Source organism: Protopterus annectens, chromosome 3.part0, assembly GCF_019279795.1.
Source record: "Protopterus annectens isolate FY-2018-M chromosome 3.part0, PAN1.0, whole genome shotgun sequence".
Classification (NCBI taxonomy): Eukaryota; Metazoa; Chordata; order Ceratodontiformes; family Protopteridae; genus Protopterus; species Protopterus annectens.
Window position 1 is genome coordinate 935,683,058 of NC_056731.1, and position 14,910 is coordinate 935,697,967.

The 14,910-nt window shown below is 43.1% G+C and overlaps 1 protein-coding gene across 1 annotated transcript in view; it reads right to left on the reverse strand.

Annotated features, from left to right (window-relative positions):
* Nucleotides 1–14,910, reverse strand: part of NUP153 (nucleoporin 153) — a gene marked incomplete in the record, with an annotated part of 2,476,866 nt that overhangs the window by 1,854,935 nt on the left and 607,021 nt on the right.

Genomic DNA, 14,910 nt, shown 5'->3' on the forward strand with positions numbered 1-14,910 from the left:
CTGGGTACCCACTTGGAATTGGGAGTTCGCTGAAGGAGAACTTGTATCCCTGAAAAATTATCTTTAAGACCCATTAGTCCTTTGTTACAGAAAGCCAATTTTCTTTGCAAAGGGAGAGCCTTCCTCCTAGTTTTTGGTGAGAGAAAAGAGGGCAGAGGGGCGAGAGTGAGTCATTGAGAGTTTTTGCCATGGGGTATGGCTTAGAAATCCCTGCCTTTGGAGTGGAAGTGGTCCACCGTTTGGTTCTCTGCTGTCCCTGGGGTGGGAGTCTGGGTCGTCTGTCCCTGCGGGGCTTACCTTGGCCCTGTCTGCTAAGTACAGGAAAGGACCAGTGTTTTGGAGGGAAAATTCCTGCTGAACCTAGGAGGTTGTACCTGAAGGAAATCGTTTACTGTTTGCATACATTTGTCTTCCAGCTTTTTAAGCACCTCTTGTGCTTTTTCTCCAAACAAGCACTCCTTATCCAAGGGTGCATCAAGTAATTTAGATGAGACATGATCAGGGAGAGGTTGTTCCTTCAACTATGCATGTCCCTGCTTGAGGCTTCTAGGGTGTCATATCCAGAGTGTAATGAGTGCTTAGCCACTTGACAAGTAGAGTGCAGTAAATCTGCTAACTCTTTCGAACTGACACAGTTAGGAAAGGTAGACATTTTTTGTTTTAACAGTTCCAAAGTGTGTTGTTCATATTTTAACATGTGGAAAGGACCAGTGTTTTGAGGGAAAATTCCTGCTGAACCTAGGAGGTTGTACCTGAAGGAAATCGTTTACTGTTTGCATACATTTGTCTTCCATCTTTTTAAGCACCTCTTGTGCTTTTTCTCCAAACAAGCGCTCCTTATCCAAGGGTGCATCAAGTAATTTAGATAAGACATGATCAGGGAGAGGTTGTTCCTTCAACTATGCATGTCCCTGCTTGAGGCTTCTAGGGTGTCATATCCAGAGTGTAATGAGTGCTTAGCCACTTGACAAGTAGAGTGCAGTAAATCTAACTCTTTCGAACTGACAGTTAGGAAAGGTAGACATTTTTTGTTTTAACAGTTCCAAAGTGTGTTGTTCATATTTTAACATGTGGAAAGGACCAGTGTTTTGAGGGAAAATTCCTGCTGAACCTAGGAGGTTGTACCTGAAGGAAATCGTTTACTGTTTGCATACATTTGTCTTCCATCTTTTTAAGCACCTCTTGTGCTTTTTCTCCAAACAAGCGCTCCTTAATCCAAGGGTGCATCAAGTAATTTAGATAAGACATGATCAGGGAGAGGTTGTTCCTTCAACTATGCATGTCCCTGCTTGAGGCTTCTAGGGTGTCATATCCAGAGTGTAATGAGTGCTTAGCCACTTGACAAGTAGAGTGCAGTAAATCTAACTCTTTCGAACTGACAGTTAGGAAAGGTAGACATTTTTTGTTTTAACAGTTCCAAAGTGTGTTGTTCATATTTTAACATGTGGAACTGACAGTTGAGAGCTCTGATAGCCAAGGATGCAGAAGTGTACACTTTTTTACTCCATCTGTCCAGAGCTCTGGAGTCCTTGTCAGGAGTAAGATTCTTAGTAGAACTAACCTAAGCTCCTTTTGGTCCCGGTCTAACAACCTCCGGGTCTGCAGCAGGATTTCTGTACAGGTATTTGTGAAAGTCTAGTACTCTTAATTCCTGTCAGGTATGCTGGGAACAGGAGGGAGGGTGTCATGAGTTAAACTGGATTCCTGGAAGACATCATCAACCACCTCTAAGAGAGGAGGGATGGCCAAGGTTCTGCGCTGGGGCAGGTCTAGAAACTCTGTCTCTTCTTAGACTGAGGGGAGTCCTGGGATTCCCAGTGGAAATATTCTCTGAGGATGTGAAGGGTTTCCCCCAAGGAAAGATCTTCTGGTGGGGAGGCAGAGGGAATGGATTCCTCTGCATCTGAATCCTCATAAGCAGTCAGAGTTGTTCCTTTTCAAAATCTGAATAGTCAGACTCCTCAGAATCCTGCTCTGTTAGAATTTCAGGAGAAAGGTGTCTCTTCCTTTTAGAGATTGTTCCCAGACGACCCCTGATAAGGGTGAACAGATCCTCTGCCATTTCACGATTTGAGTTTGGGAAGGAGAAGCAAGAGTAACATGGTGGCTATATGTGGTTTTCCTGGGGGGGCCTATATTATATTTTCGAAAGTTTCAAACATCGAACACTATATGGTCAGACACCATATGAGCGAGGTTTGAAATTTTGAAAATATAATAAAAAATAAAAAACTATACTTCCCTAAATGCTGTTGGCAGGGGGGCAAGCCCCCCTGCGCCCCCCACACAACCACTACTTAAATATTCCTACTCCGATATCGCACTGCATTGAAGTAAATGGAAAATATTCACTACGGCGATTTCCGTACTACTCGCGCAACGTTTTGACCAATCGGGTTCGCTCAATATGCGTTCGCCATTTATAATTTTCAATCACACGATAGGAACCCTTTTTCCTGGGAGTGGCCTTGCCTCTAGGCCTAAGAAAATCCATCGGTCTGAGATGAATGGTAGTCGGAAGAGACTACATCGTTTTTTGTCTGGAATCAGCAAGTGCGAAAGGCCTCCTCGGAAGCTAGTGCCTGTGTCGCGGCTCTGAACCCAACCAGACAGAGACAACCAAAGGCTCAGAAGACGAAAAAGATTTCTGCAGCTTACCAGAACTCCGACAGGGTCTCGGTAGAGGCCTGTGAATGTATTTAATCGGGCATCAGGGGCTGCGAAAGCGCCTCACTGAATTCCGGAGAGCTGACAACCTGCTTAGCAGTAAAGTCGGCGGAAGGCTTGGCCTTGTGTAGTCTGTCTCTTTGTCCTTACGTTTCTTCGGAATGTCTACGGATGGTTGGCTGACGGACACCATTTTAGAATGCGAAGACCGAAGACGAAAATACCTGGCTGCAATAAGAGCTTTACGGCACATGATTTTCCACAGAACCGGCAACGGGGAACGTCATGATCTGGGCCTAAAGTGACACAGTACGAGTGGAAGTCTAGGTGTTGTATTTGCTTTCCACAGGTGAGACAATTGTTAACTTTTTCAGATGTCGGTTAGTGCAAAAAAAAAAAAAAAAAAAAAGAGGATCCCACCAGGGTACTTAGCTTTAGACATTTTCAGTGTAAATCAAAACTCTGGTAGTGACCAACCGGCACACTTGCGAACTGTTTCTGCTATGGGCTCTACACCAAGAAAGACTGATGTAATGGCATCAGTTGCTCTCCTTTATAGCACTGACGACCTGATGTCAGGCAGCAAGCAACAGCAGCTGAGGTAGAACATTGACTCTGGTATTCGGGCTGGCCAAGGGCGACCACAGCAGGGATAACCCACAGGTGATGACTGCAACAGTGTAACACAAACATCTGGCCATTAACATAACCAAAACTGAGCCTGGTTGGACCTTGTTTTGGGTGGTTGGGTAAAATATCTAAAAATGTTGGTACTAGTATAATGCAAAGTTTGATTATCTTTGTCATAACTGTACTTTTCATAGTTCTTGTATATTCAGTTAATAAAAAAAGTACAGTTGTGTACACTTACCATAAATGTAGATGTTAGAGTGTATTCACTGTTGCAGTCATTACATTTGGGTTATCTGCTTGCAGTAGCACTCAGTCAGCCTGATTCACAAAGTCTTGGGTCCTGCGTTGGTTGCTGTCCCTTCTTCCATGACCTCAGGTCGTCACGGGTATAAAACATGCAGCCGACGCCATATCAGTTTTTCTTGCCCCAGATGTCAGGTGCCCCTAATGGGAAGCAATTCAATTTATAATACAAGGATATACCTCCAACAAAAAAGCAAATACACCAAAAAGCTTTTTGAGCACAGTAACTGAAAGTAGAGGTATAGCCAAAAGAAGAAAGGGGGCAGGAGGGAGGGTAACCAGGACTGCAACAGTGAATACACTTGAACATCTACATTTATGGTAAGTGTACACAACTGCACTATGTTCTTCATGTTTCACTGTTGCAGTCATTACATTTGGGTAGATTCCCAAAGCGAAGGTTGGGAGGAGGAATTTAAATAGAATTAGGACCAGCTATAAGGCCCTGCAAGACTGCAGTGGCAAAACCAGCTCTGGATTTAGAGAAAATTGGCAAATGATAATGCTTGGTGAAAGTATGTACATAACTCCAGGTAGCAGCTTCTAGGATGCCCCTTGTGGGGATGCCCCTGAGAAAGGCTGTAGAGGTAGATGCAGCCCTGGTTGAATGGGGTCTTATGCCTTTGGGAAAGGTTTCCCATAGTGCTTATAGCAGAAATGAATGCAGTGGCCTATCCATTTTGAAATGGTTTGCTTTGAAACAGCTTTCCCCTCTGCCCTGTAGTAAATACAACCAGCAGTTCAGATCTCCTTTGAGGTTTAGTCCTGTCCAAGTTGAATCTAAGTTGTCTATGCACATCTAAGGAGTGCAGTATCCGTTCCCCTTTGTTCTGTGGGTTAGGAAAGAAGGTAGGCAAATGAATGGACTGATTAAGAGCCACACTGGATACCACCTTGGGCATGAAGGAGGGACTGGTTCTGAGGGACACCCTGTCCACATGAAAGATGATGAAAGGCTCCACTGCCATTAGGGCCTGTAACTCGGATACCCTTCTTGCAGAAGTGATAGCTGAAAGGAAAGCTGTTTCCCAGGAAAGGAATTTTAACTCTGCAGTAGCAGCTGACTCGAAAGGAGGAAGAGTGAGTTTCTGCAATACAAAGTTAAGGTCCCAGGGTGGAGTTGGAGCTCTCCTCGGTGGCCTTAAATTTTTGGCCCCTCTAAGGAACTGCTTGAGCAGTGGGTGAGAGAAGAGGGGAGGCTCTGTGCTATAATGAGCTTAAATGGCTGAGGCATGAATTTTGATGGAGGAAAACTCAAGCCCTTATTGAAGCATCTCAGTCAAATATTGTAGAATCTGAGGTAAAATGGGCACTGCTGCACTCATCCCTTGAGATTGGTTCCAGGTACAAAATCTTTTCCATTTTGCAGTATAAGATTTTTTAGTACTAGGCCTCCTAGCCTCTAAATTAACATCCATCACTGATTTACTGAGAGGTGGTAAAGGAGAGATTAGGTAATTAGCCAGGCTGCGAGGTTCAGGGTTTGCAACTGAGGGTGCAGAATCTGGTTCTCCTGCTGAGACAACAGGGAAGACGTCTGAGGAAGGTGCCATGGGGCCAAGAGTGACACTGCGCAGGAGGGGGTACCAGTGTTGGCGTGGCCAGTCTGGTGCAATTAAAATCATCCTTGGCTTGTCCTGTTTGATCTTTAGTAGTATCTTGGAGACCAGAGACAGAGGAGGAAAGGCATAAACTGATAGGTTTTTCCAGCTGAAGGATAGAGCATCCACTTTCCAAGCTAGTTTGTTGGGAATCCTTGTACAAAATTTGTCCAACTGATGGTTTTGGGTGGGGAGGCAAACCGGTCTATATCTGGGCTTCCCCATTTGCTTGTCATGTTGAAAATCCTTGGTTCCAGTTTCCACTCGTGTGGGCCCATGAGGTTTCTGCTTAGTCCATCTGCCAGTGAATTTAGTTTTCCTGGCAGGAATTGAGCTTTTAGATTCACTTGGTAGCTCAAGGCTGTGTTCCACAATGCCATGGCTAGTCTGCAGAGGGGGTAAGAGTGTGTACCCCCCTGCTTGTTTATGTACCACATGACCGTGGTGTTATCCCGTCTTTAAAATTAGTTGTCCTGGAAGAATGTGGTCCTTGAAGGCTATCAGAGAATTCTGAACAGCTAACATTTCCTTCTGATTTATGTGTAGGTGCATTTGACTTGGGTTCCATTTGCCCTGAATTCACTTCCCTGCCAGTTGAGCCCCACATGCATAGTTGATGCGTCTGTTAAGGTTTGGGCGGTTGGGGGAAGTGCGAATGGTAGTTCCTTGTTTTGGTGGCAGGCCTCTGCCCACCAAAGGAACTCTAGGTGTAGACAAGGTATGATAGGAACCATAGCTTCTAGATCCTGTAAATGTTGACACCATAGGCTTTTCAGATACCATTGCAGTTTCCTCATATGCAACCTTGCATATGGAATTAGAAGAATGCAGGAGGCCATGAACCCCACGGCCTGAAGTATTTGCCTTGCAGATAACTGGGTTTTTGTGGCCACTTGTTTGAAGTAGGTTGTCAAATGAGTCTGTTTCTCTGGCGTGAGGAAAGCCATCTGGGAAGTTGTATTCAAGCTTCCTCCCAGGAATATAATTTGCTGACTGGGTACCAGTTGTGATTTCTTTTCGTTTATGGTGTACCCCAGACAAGTCAGTACCCTTTGAACAAAAGCCAAATGATTCAAAAGTATGTCCTGGCTTTCTGCCGGAAATAGACAATCGTCCAGGTATGGATATATTTGAATATGTCTTTGCCTGCAGAATGCAATGACTGGAGCAAGGCACACTGTGAATACCCTGGGCGCAGTAGATAAGCCAAAGGGCAGTGCAGAGAACTGACAGTGCATGTCGCCTGCTTTGAAGCGTAGGTATCTTCTGCAAGACTCCCTGATAGGGATGTGCAGGTATGCTTCTTTTAAGTCTAGTGTCGCCAACCATGCATCTTTGCCTAGCATAGGAAGCAACTGGTTAAGAGTCAGCATCTTGAATTTTGGAATCACCAGAAAGGTATTTAGAGTAGAAAGGTTCAGGATAGGACGCCATGTATTGCCTTTTCTGGGTACCAGAAAAAGTCTCGAATAGAAACCTTGTCCCTTGTCCTCTTCTGGTACCAACTGAATTGCTCCCATGCTTGAGACAGTACTTGATTTTGGGCCTCTGCCCACTGATTTGGGGGTAGATCTGGCCACCCGCTTGGTGTTGAAAAGGTGTGGAAGTGAAATCTGTATCCTTGGGACACTATATTTAAAACCCACTTGTCCTGGGTAATGAGTTCCCAGTTTTTGGTCTGCAGACCAATCTTTCCGCCTGAAGGAGCATTCAGTTGGGAAGTGCTTGGAAGTTTTAAATAAGTACAGTTGTGTACACTTACCATAAATGTAGATGTTCGAGTGTATTCACTGTTGCAGTCATTACATTTGGGTTATCTGATTGTTAATCAGGCCGACTGAAGGCTACTTGCAAAGTCTTGGGTCTTGCGCCGGTTGCTGTCCCTTCTTCCATGATGTCAGGGGTATAAAACATGCAGCAGACGTCATTACATCAGTTTTTCTTGCTCCAGATGTCAGGTGCCACCCCAATGGGGAGCAAATAAACAAAAACACAAAGGTATACCTCCAACAAAAAGCAAATACACCAAGAAGGCTTTTAAGCATAGTAAAGGAAAGTACAGGTATAGCCAGAAAAAGTTAGGGGGCTGGAGGGAGGGTAACCAGGACTGCAAAAGTGAATACACTCGAACATCTACATTTATGTTAAGTGTACACAACTGTACTATTTTCTTCGTGTTTCACTGCTGCAGTCATTACATTTGGGTAGATTCCCAAAGCTATGTTTGGGAGGAGGAATTTATATAGCATTAGGGCCAGCAATAAGGCCCTGCAAGACAGCAGTGGCAAAGCCAGCTCTGGATTTAGAGAAAATTGGCAAATGATAATGCTTGGTGAAAGTATGTACAGAACTAAAAGTAGCAGCTTCTAGGATGCCCATGGTAGGAACACCTCTGAGAAAGGCTGCAGAAGTAGATGCAGCCCAGGTGGAGTGAGATCTGATCCCCTGGGGGATAGGTTTTCCATGGTACTTATATCAGAAATGAATGCAATGGCTTATTCATTTAGAAATGGTTTGTTTCGAAACAGCCTTCCCCTCTTACCCCTGCAGCAAATGCTACCAGCAGTTGTTCCAATTTTCTTAGAGGTTTAGTCCTGTCTAAATAGAATCTAAGTTGCCTGTGCACATCCAAGGAATGCAGAAGCCGTTCCCCCCTTTGTTCTGTGGACTGGGAAAGAAGGTTGGCAAATGAGTGGACTGATTAAGAGCCACACTGGATACCACCTTGGGCATGAAGGAAGGATTGGTCCTGAGTGACACCCTGTCTGCATGAAAGATGATGAAAGGCTCCACTGCCATAACAGCCTGCAACTCAGATATCCTTCTAGCTGAAGTGATTGCTAAAAGGAAAGCTTTTTCCAAGAAAGAAATTTTAAATCTGCAGTAGCAGCTGGCTCGAAAGGAGGTAGAGTAAGTTTCTCCAATACAAAATTAAGGTCCCATGCAGGGGTTGAAGCTCTCCTGGGTGGTCTCAAGATTTGGCCCCTCTGAGGTACTGCTTGAGCAGAGGATGAGAGAAGAGGGGAGGCTCTGTGTTATAATGAGATGAAATGGCTGAGGCGTGGATTTTAATAGAAAAGGACAGGCCCCTTGTGAAGCATCTCAGTTAAGTATTGCAAAATCTGAGGTAAACTGGGCGCTGCTGTGCTCATCCCTTTAGATTGGTTACAGGCACAGAATCTTTTCCATTTTTCTAGGTCTCCTTGCCTCTAAGATAACGTCCATCACAGGTTTGCTGAGGGATGATAGGGGTGAATTTAAATGATTAGCCAGGCTGCAAGGTTCAATGTTGGAAGCTGAGGATGCAGAATTTGGTTCTCCTGCTGAGACAGCAGGGAAGGAGTCTGTGGCAGGTGCCACGGAGATAACTGCGACACTGTGCAGGAGGGGGTACCAGTGTTGGCATGGCCAGTCTGCAGCAATCAAGATCATCCTTGGTTTGTCCTCTGACTTAGTAGAACTTTGGAGAGCAGTGACAGTGGGGGGAAGGCGTTGACTGATAGTTTTTTTTCCAGCTGAAGGACAGAGCATCCACTTTCCAGGCTTGTTTGTGGGGTGTCCTTGTGAAAAATTTGTCCAATTGGTAGTTCTGGCGGGAGGGGGCAAATAGATCTAAGTCTGGGCTCCCCCATTCGCTTGTCAACATGTTGAAAATCCTTGGTTCCAGTTTCCACTCGTGTGGGTCCATGAGTTTTCTGCTTAGTCCCTCTGCCAGTGTATTCAATTTTCTTGGCAGGAATTGAGCTTGTAGGTGCACTTGGTAGCTCACAGCTGTGTTCCACAATGCCATGGCTAGTCTGCAGAGGGGGGTAGGAATGAGTACCCCCCCCCCGCTTGTTTATGTACCACATAACCATGGTGTTCGTCTTTACCATCAGATGTTCTAGAAGAATGTAGTCCTTGAATGCTGTCAGAGCATTCTGTACAGCTAACATTTCTTTTTGATTGATATGCAGGTGCATTTGATTTGGGTTCCATTTGCCCTGAATGCACTTCTCTGCCAAGTGAGCCCCCCCATGCATAGTCTGATGCATCTGTAGTTAGGGTTTGGGTGGGCAGTGGGTAGTGTGAATGGTAGTCCCTTGTTTTGGTGGCAGGCCTCTGCCTACAAGAGGAACTCCAGGCGTAGGCAAGGTATGATAGGAATCATTGTTTCCAGGCTGTGAGAATGTTGACTCCATAGATGTTTTAGATACCACTGTAGTTTCCTCATATGCAGTCTTGCATATGGAATTAGAAGAATGCAGGAGGCCATGAACCCCAAGGCTTGCAGTATTTGTCTTGCAGATTGCAGGATTTTTGTGGCCACTTGTTTGGAGTAGGCTACCAAATGAATTTGCTTTTCTGGCATGAGGTAATCCATCTGGGCAGTTGTACTCAAACTTGCACCCAGGAATGTAATCTGTTGACAGGGTACCAGTTGTGATTTCTTTTCATTTATGGTTTACCCCAGACAAGTTAGAACCCTTTTTACAAACTCCCGATGATTTAAAAGTATGCCCTGGATTTCTGCCTGAATTAGACAATCGTCCAGGTATGGGTATATTTGAATACTTCCTTGCCTGCAAAATGCAATAACTGGAGCCAGGCACTTTGTGAATACCCTGGGCGCAGTAGACAAGCCAAAGGGCAGTGCAGAGAATTGATAATGCGTGTAGCCTGCTTTGAAGCATAGGTATCTTCTGCAAGATTTCCTGATTGGGATGTGCAGGTATGCTTCTTTTAAATCTAGTGTTGCCAACCAGGCGTCTTTGCCTAGCATAAGAAGTAATTGGTGAAGAGTCAGCATCTTGAATTTTTGAATCTCCAGAAAGGTGTTTAGATTAGACAGGTCCAGGATTGGACGCCATGATGTCTTTGCTGGGTACCAGGAAAAGTCTGGAGTAGAAACTTTGTCCCTTTTTCTCTTCTGGCACCAGCTGAATAGCCCACATGATTAAGAGGGACAGTACTTGTTTTTGAGCCTCTGCCCGCCGATTTGGGGGCAGGTCTGGCCACCCATTTGGTGTTGGCAACGTGTGGAAATTAAATCTGTATCCCTGGGACACTATATTTAAAACCCATTTGTCCTGGGTTATGAGTTCCAGGTTCTTTGCATGAAGAGCAATCTTTCCCCCCAAAGGGGTGGTCAAAAGATAAGTGCTTAGAAATCTTAAAAGGAAATCATTGAGACTGTACCATAGGGGGGTGTCTTATTTCCTGATTTGGAAGTGGAGGCCCCTCACTGCTTTGTTCTGAGAGTCCCCTGCAAATGAAACCTGGGATTTTTGCTGTGTCTGGGTTTGGCTTGAGAGGACCTGGAAGGAACTGGAAAGGACCAATTCTTAGTAGGCCAGTGCCTACTACATCTTGGAGGTTGCACTTGTAAAAAAAAATCTTTAACAGTTTGCATACATTTAGCTTTACCTTCCATCTTTTTAAAAACTTCTTTAGCCTTGTTGCCAAACAGGCAGTCCCGATTTAAAGGAGCATCCAACAATTTAGCTTTAACATGATCAAGCAAAGATTGCTCCTTAAGCCAAGCATGCCTTCTAAGCACAGACCCAGTAACAACAGCCCTGCAAGAGGCCTCTAAAGAATTAAAACCACATTGCCAAGTAGGTTTTCCAACTTGTTCAGCAGAATGCATTAAGTCCTGTAAATCTTTATTTTCCGCACAGTCAGGAATCATCATTTTCTGTTTAAGCAGTCCATGAATATGTTGTTGATATTTTAACATATGAAATTGGCAGTTTAAAGCTCTGACTGCCAAGGTTGCAGAAGTATAAACCTTTTTACCCCATCTATCCAGCGCCCTGGAGTCTCTATCAGAAGGGGTAGGATTTTTAGCAGTAGAAGCCTTAATGCCCTTGGGCCCCTGAGAAATAGTCTCTGGATCTGCAACAGGATTTTTGAAAAGGAACTTGTGGGACTCAGGAACCCTGTAGTATCTGTCAGGTTTACTAGGAGCAGGAGGCAGGGAATCAGGAGCCAAACTGGATTCCGAGAACACATCAAAAATGTCTAGTACAGGAGGTATACCCAAAGGCCTATGCTGAGGTAGAAGAAGGAAATCCCTAAGCCTCTTTTTGAATCAGAGTATTCATAATCAAGCTCAGCCCTAGGCCTCAGAGGGGGGAGGGGCTGAATACCCTTGATTAGAGTTGAATGCCCCTGATTAGAGTTATTAGATCTTCAGCCATTTTAATCATTTGTTTTTTTTAGGCACAGCAGCCTGAGGATGTGGCCTGGGTGCCAGTTTTTTAGACATGGAACGAGATTTAGGCCTTAGTAATGAAGGAGGTGTAGATTTAATATGCAAGTCTGTAGGCCTGAATACACCCTCAGAAGTCGGTGCCTGCACAGCGGCTCCAGACCCATTTAAGGTAGAGACATCTGTGGGTTCCATAGTTGAAGTATCTCGCGGCACACCGGACTCTGAATGGGTCTCAGTAGAGACCTGCGAATCAGAAGTAGCGGGTATCAGGGGCTGCGAAAGCACCTCACTGAGTACTAGCGAACTGGCTTAGGAGAAGCATCGTCGGCAGTTTTGAACCTCGGCGGCCTGTCTCTGTTTTTATCATTGCGTTTTTTCAAAATCCTGGTAGTCAGATGACTAACCAACAACATTGCTGGATAATTAAACCGAGAATTGAAATATTTAGAGGCAAAAATATACAGACGACGGATAGTGCGCTGATTAAATAAAGCACAAAACCGACAGCAAGTTAATTCCTGGTCAGGGCCTAGGCAAGAAATACAGTACTAATGAAAATCTTAGCGGTATTTGCTTTCCACAAGTAATGCAATTATTAGTTTTTACTGACAGCGGTAAGGAGCAAGAAAAAGTTTTCCCAGCGGGGTACTTAGCTTTAAGTTGAAGACTGGTTCTGAAACTCGAAAACAAAATATTCAGGAGTCGGCAAACCGGCACTTGTGAACTGCTTCTGCTTCGGGCACCGCACGGCAAGAAAGACTGATGTAATGATGTCAGCTGCATGTTTTATACCCCTGACGACCTGACGTAATGGAAGGGACAGCAACAGACACAAGACCAAAGACTTTGTTAATCAGGCCGACTGAGGGCAACCTGCAAGCAGATTACCCAAATGTAATGACTGCAACAGTGAAACACAAAGATCATCATCAATCATTCTCCTCAGAAATCAGGGAGGTCTGGGACTGCCTGAACTCAAAAGTTACTACATTACAGCACAGTTTTGATTAGTATACTATATGCAAAATAAGCACTATAGCACCAAATGGAAACAAATTATTAAAATAAAAGGAGGGATACAAGAAAAAAGGCTACGGTTTTGGGCCCAACTAAGGGGAAAAAAAGCATGAAGAAGTTGACATACTTAGTACTTTTACTGGCTATTTAAAGCAGTCAATGACCTATACCTGGATAGCAAAACAAGCATCAAAAGGATTTGTCCAAAACAAAAAAGGTGAACGATAATTAAAGAACCAGATTTTAGGAACAACTCTCTGAAGAGGAGTCCTTGTTAAACTGAGAAAAAGCAAAGGAGAAATTTCATTTAAAATGACAAATATTTGATTACTTGGGTTTGAGGATAGAATATAAGCAAGATAAGAACAAAAAGCAATGGGCACCAACCAGAGGTGATAAGAATGCTAAACGAGGCAAGATCAGCCTCAGCATCAAATAAACTCAAATCCAGGACTTATAAACCTCTGATAAATAACTATCAGGGCTTAGCATATAAAGTTAGAAAGACTTTGGGGAGGGGGGATAGCTTGGGGAAGCAACTGTCAACAGAATAGGAGAAAATACACAACTATATCCAGGGGATTTAGAACATATGCAAGGAAATGCTAGTGCAAGTAGTCACACATCTAGTAAGTTGAAAAAAATGTTTTCAGTGCTAGATGGTAAGTGCTGGAGATGCAATTTGGTATTTAGAGTTATTTGAGAGCATACATTTTGGGAATGTCAGACATTTAAGAATGGACATGATATCCTTTAGTATGGTCCCGGACAGAAATTAACCTAAACATTATCAGTCCCTTTTGACATTTGTATTTTTAGTGGCTAAAAAAAAAAAAACATTCAGAAGAGAAAAAGAGGAACTCTGTACAGATGAAATGCTAGAAATAATGAATGAAATAAGACACTTAGAACCAGTCACAGAACCTGGTGCCTTGGGTAAATTACAAAAAAAAAATTATCCCTATAGAACATTTCACTATAACTAGAGGATGGATGACTAGCAAAGGAGAGTAGCTGAGGGGATTTCATCTAAAGCAAAAAGAATGGTTAAGTCGCCTGAGCTGGAAGAAGCATGAAGTAACAGGTTAAAAGGCTTTCATAACATGGGTGAAACGGACTGTTGCTCAAAAGACAAAACTACTAGGTGGACTGCAAACATGTTAAAAGTATTTTAGGGATCTACTTCAAAGGGTTTATAAATGCTAAGATAAAAATGTATTTAAAGTTTCTATCACAATGCACAGTTAAGATTACTACAAAGAAAAGTGACATGTATAAAAAAAAAAAAACTTGAAACTTAATTGTTACAATTACTCTTGATGACTGTCAATTAAGGTATCCAAGGTTTGATCAGATGTATTACAGCATTTAGATGGCAGTCTGAAAAGGGGTGAGAGAGGAAAAGACCATCTGCCTAGGTCAAACATATCAGTGAACCATGCATGAAGACTGCACAGATGTATTTGAATTTAAAATGGATTTGTTTTAAAACTTTTCTTGATTAAAGAAATAAATCACTGACTTTAACTTCCCTTGTATCAGGGTTTTGCCCTGAAATCCAGATGGCAACCTTTTTTCTGTTATGTCCAAAACGTATTTGTCGGAAGTGACTAACCACCAACTCATCTGCACACTGGAGAGTTTTCCTCCCACTTTTAAGTGAGACCAGAAATAGGGTGGGGAAGTGGGTTGACTTGGACTAAGGCCATCACAACTGATTTGAAGTCAAAGGGTTGCTAGCTCTCTTGCCACCTATCATCGTATTTCTTAAACAAGAAAGAAAGAGAGAGAGACAGACTGACTGACATCCAGCCTTGAGTTGTTTCCCTCTACCTGCATTCTATAAAAGTATCTTTTGCCTATGTTGTTGCTTCAGCAGCTTGAAAGTTGTCTGGAATATAAAGCACACAAGACATTTGATTAAATATTAATAATTAGTAGAAATACTAATTTGTTCTAAATAAAAATAAAATCCGCTAGCAACGGATCTCTATAGCAACCAAGGAATGATTATGTAAATTACGATGACATCATCATTGCATTTCAAATCTCGAGTGTTTTGGGAAGTTAGCAGGTCAAAAAATAAATTGACTTTCCATAACATGATACTAATAGTTAAAGACATCACTACCCTGTTTTACACACAAGCATCTGCATACAATTAAGCAAAAGTATTCTATAAATAGTAGGAAGGAGAGAGAAAAGCAACTTTCTGCTGAACAGCTGACTGATTACAATTGTTACCGCTTATAAACACTGATCACTAATGGCAAATATAGCTTAGAAATAAGCAAATACTTCATAATTACCTTTATGGATTTTCTAGAAAGGTTTCATCCACTCCAGTAGATTTCTAGTAAAGTGATATTCTTTTTGAGTAGCATGACATCAATAAGGAAATACTATAGCACACTGTATCGCTAGCTTTTACATGTTTCCTAATTGAAGAAATAAACTGGTGGCAAATTATTAGAATATAACATACTCAGTTAA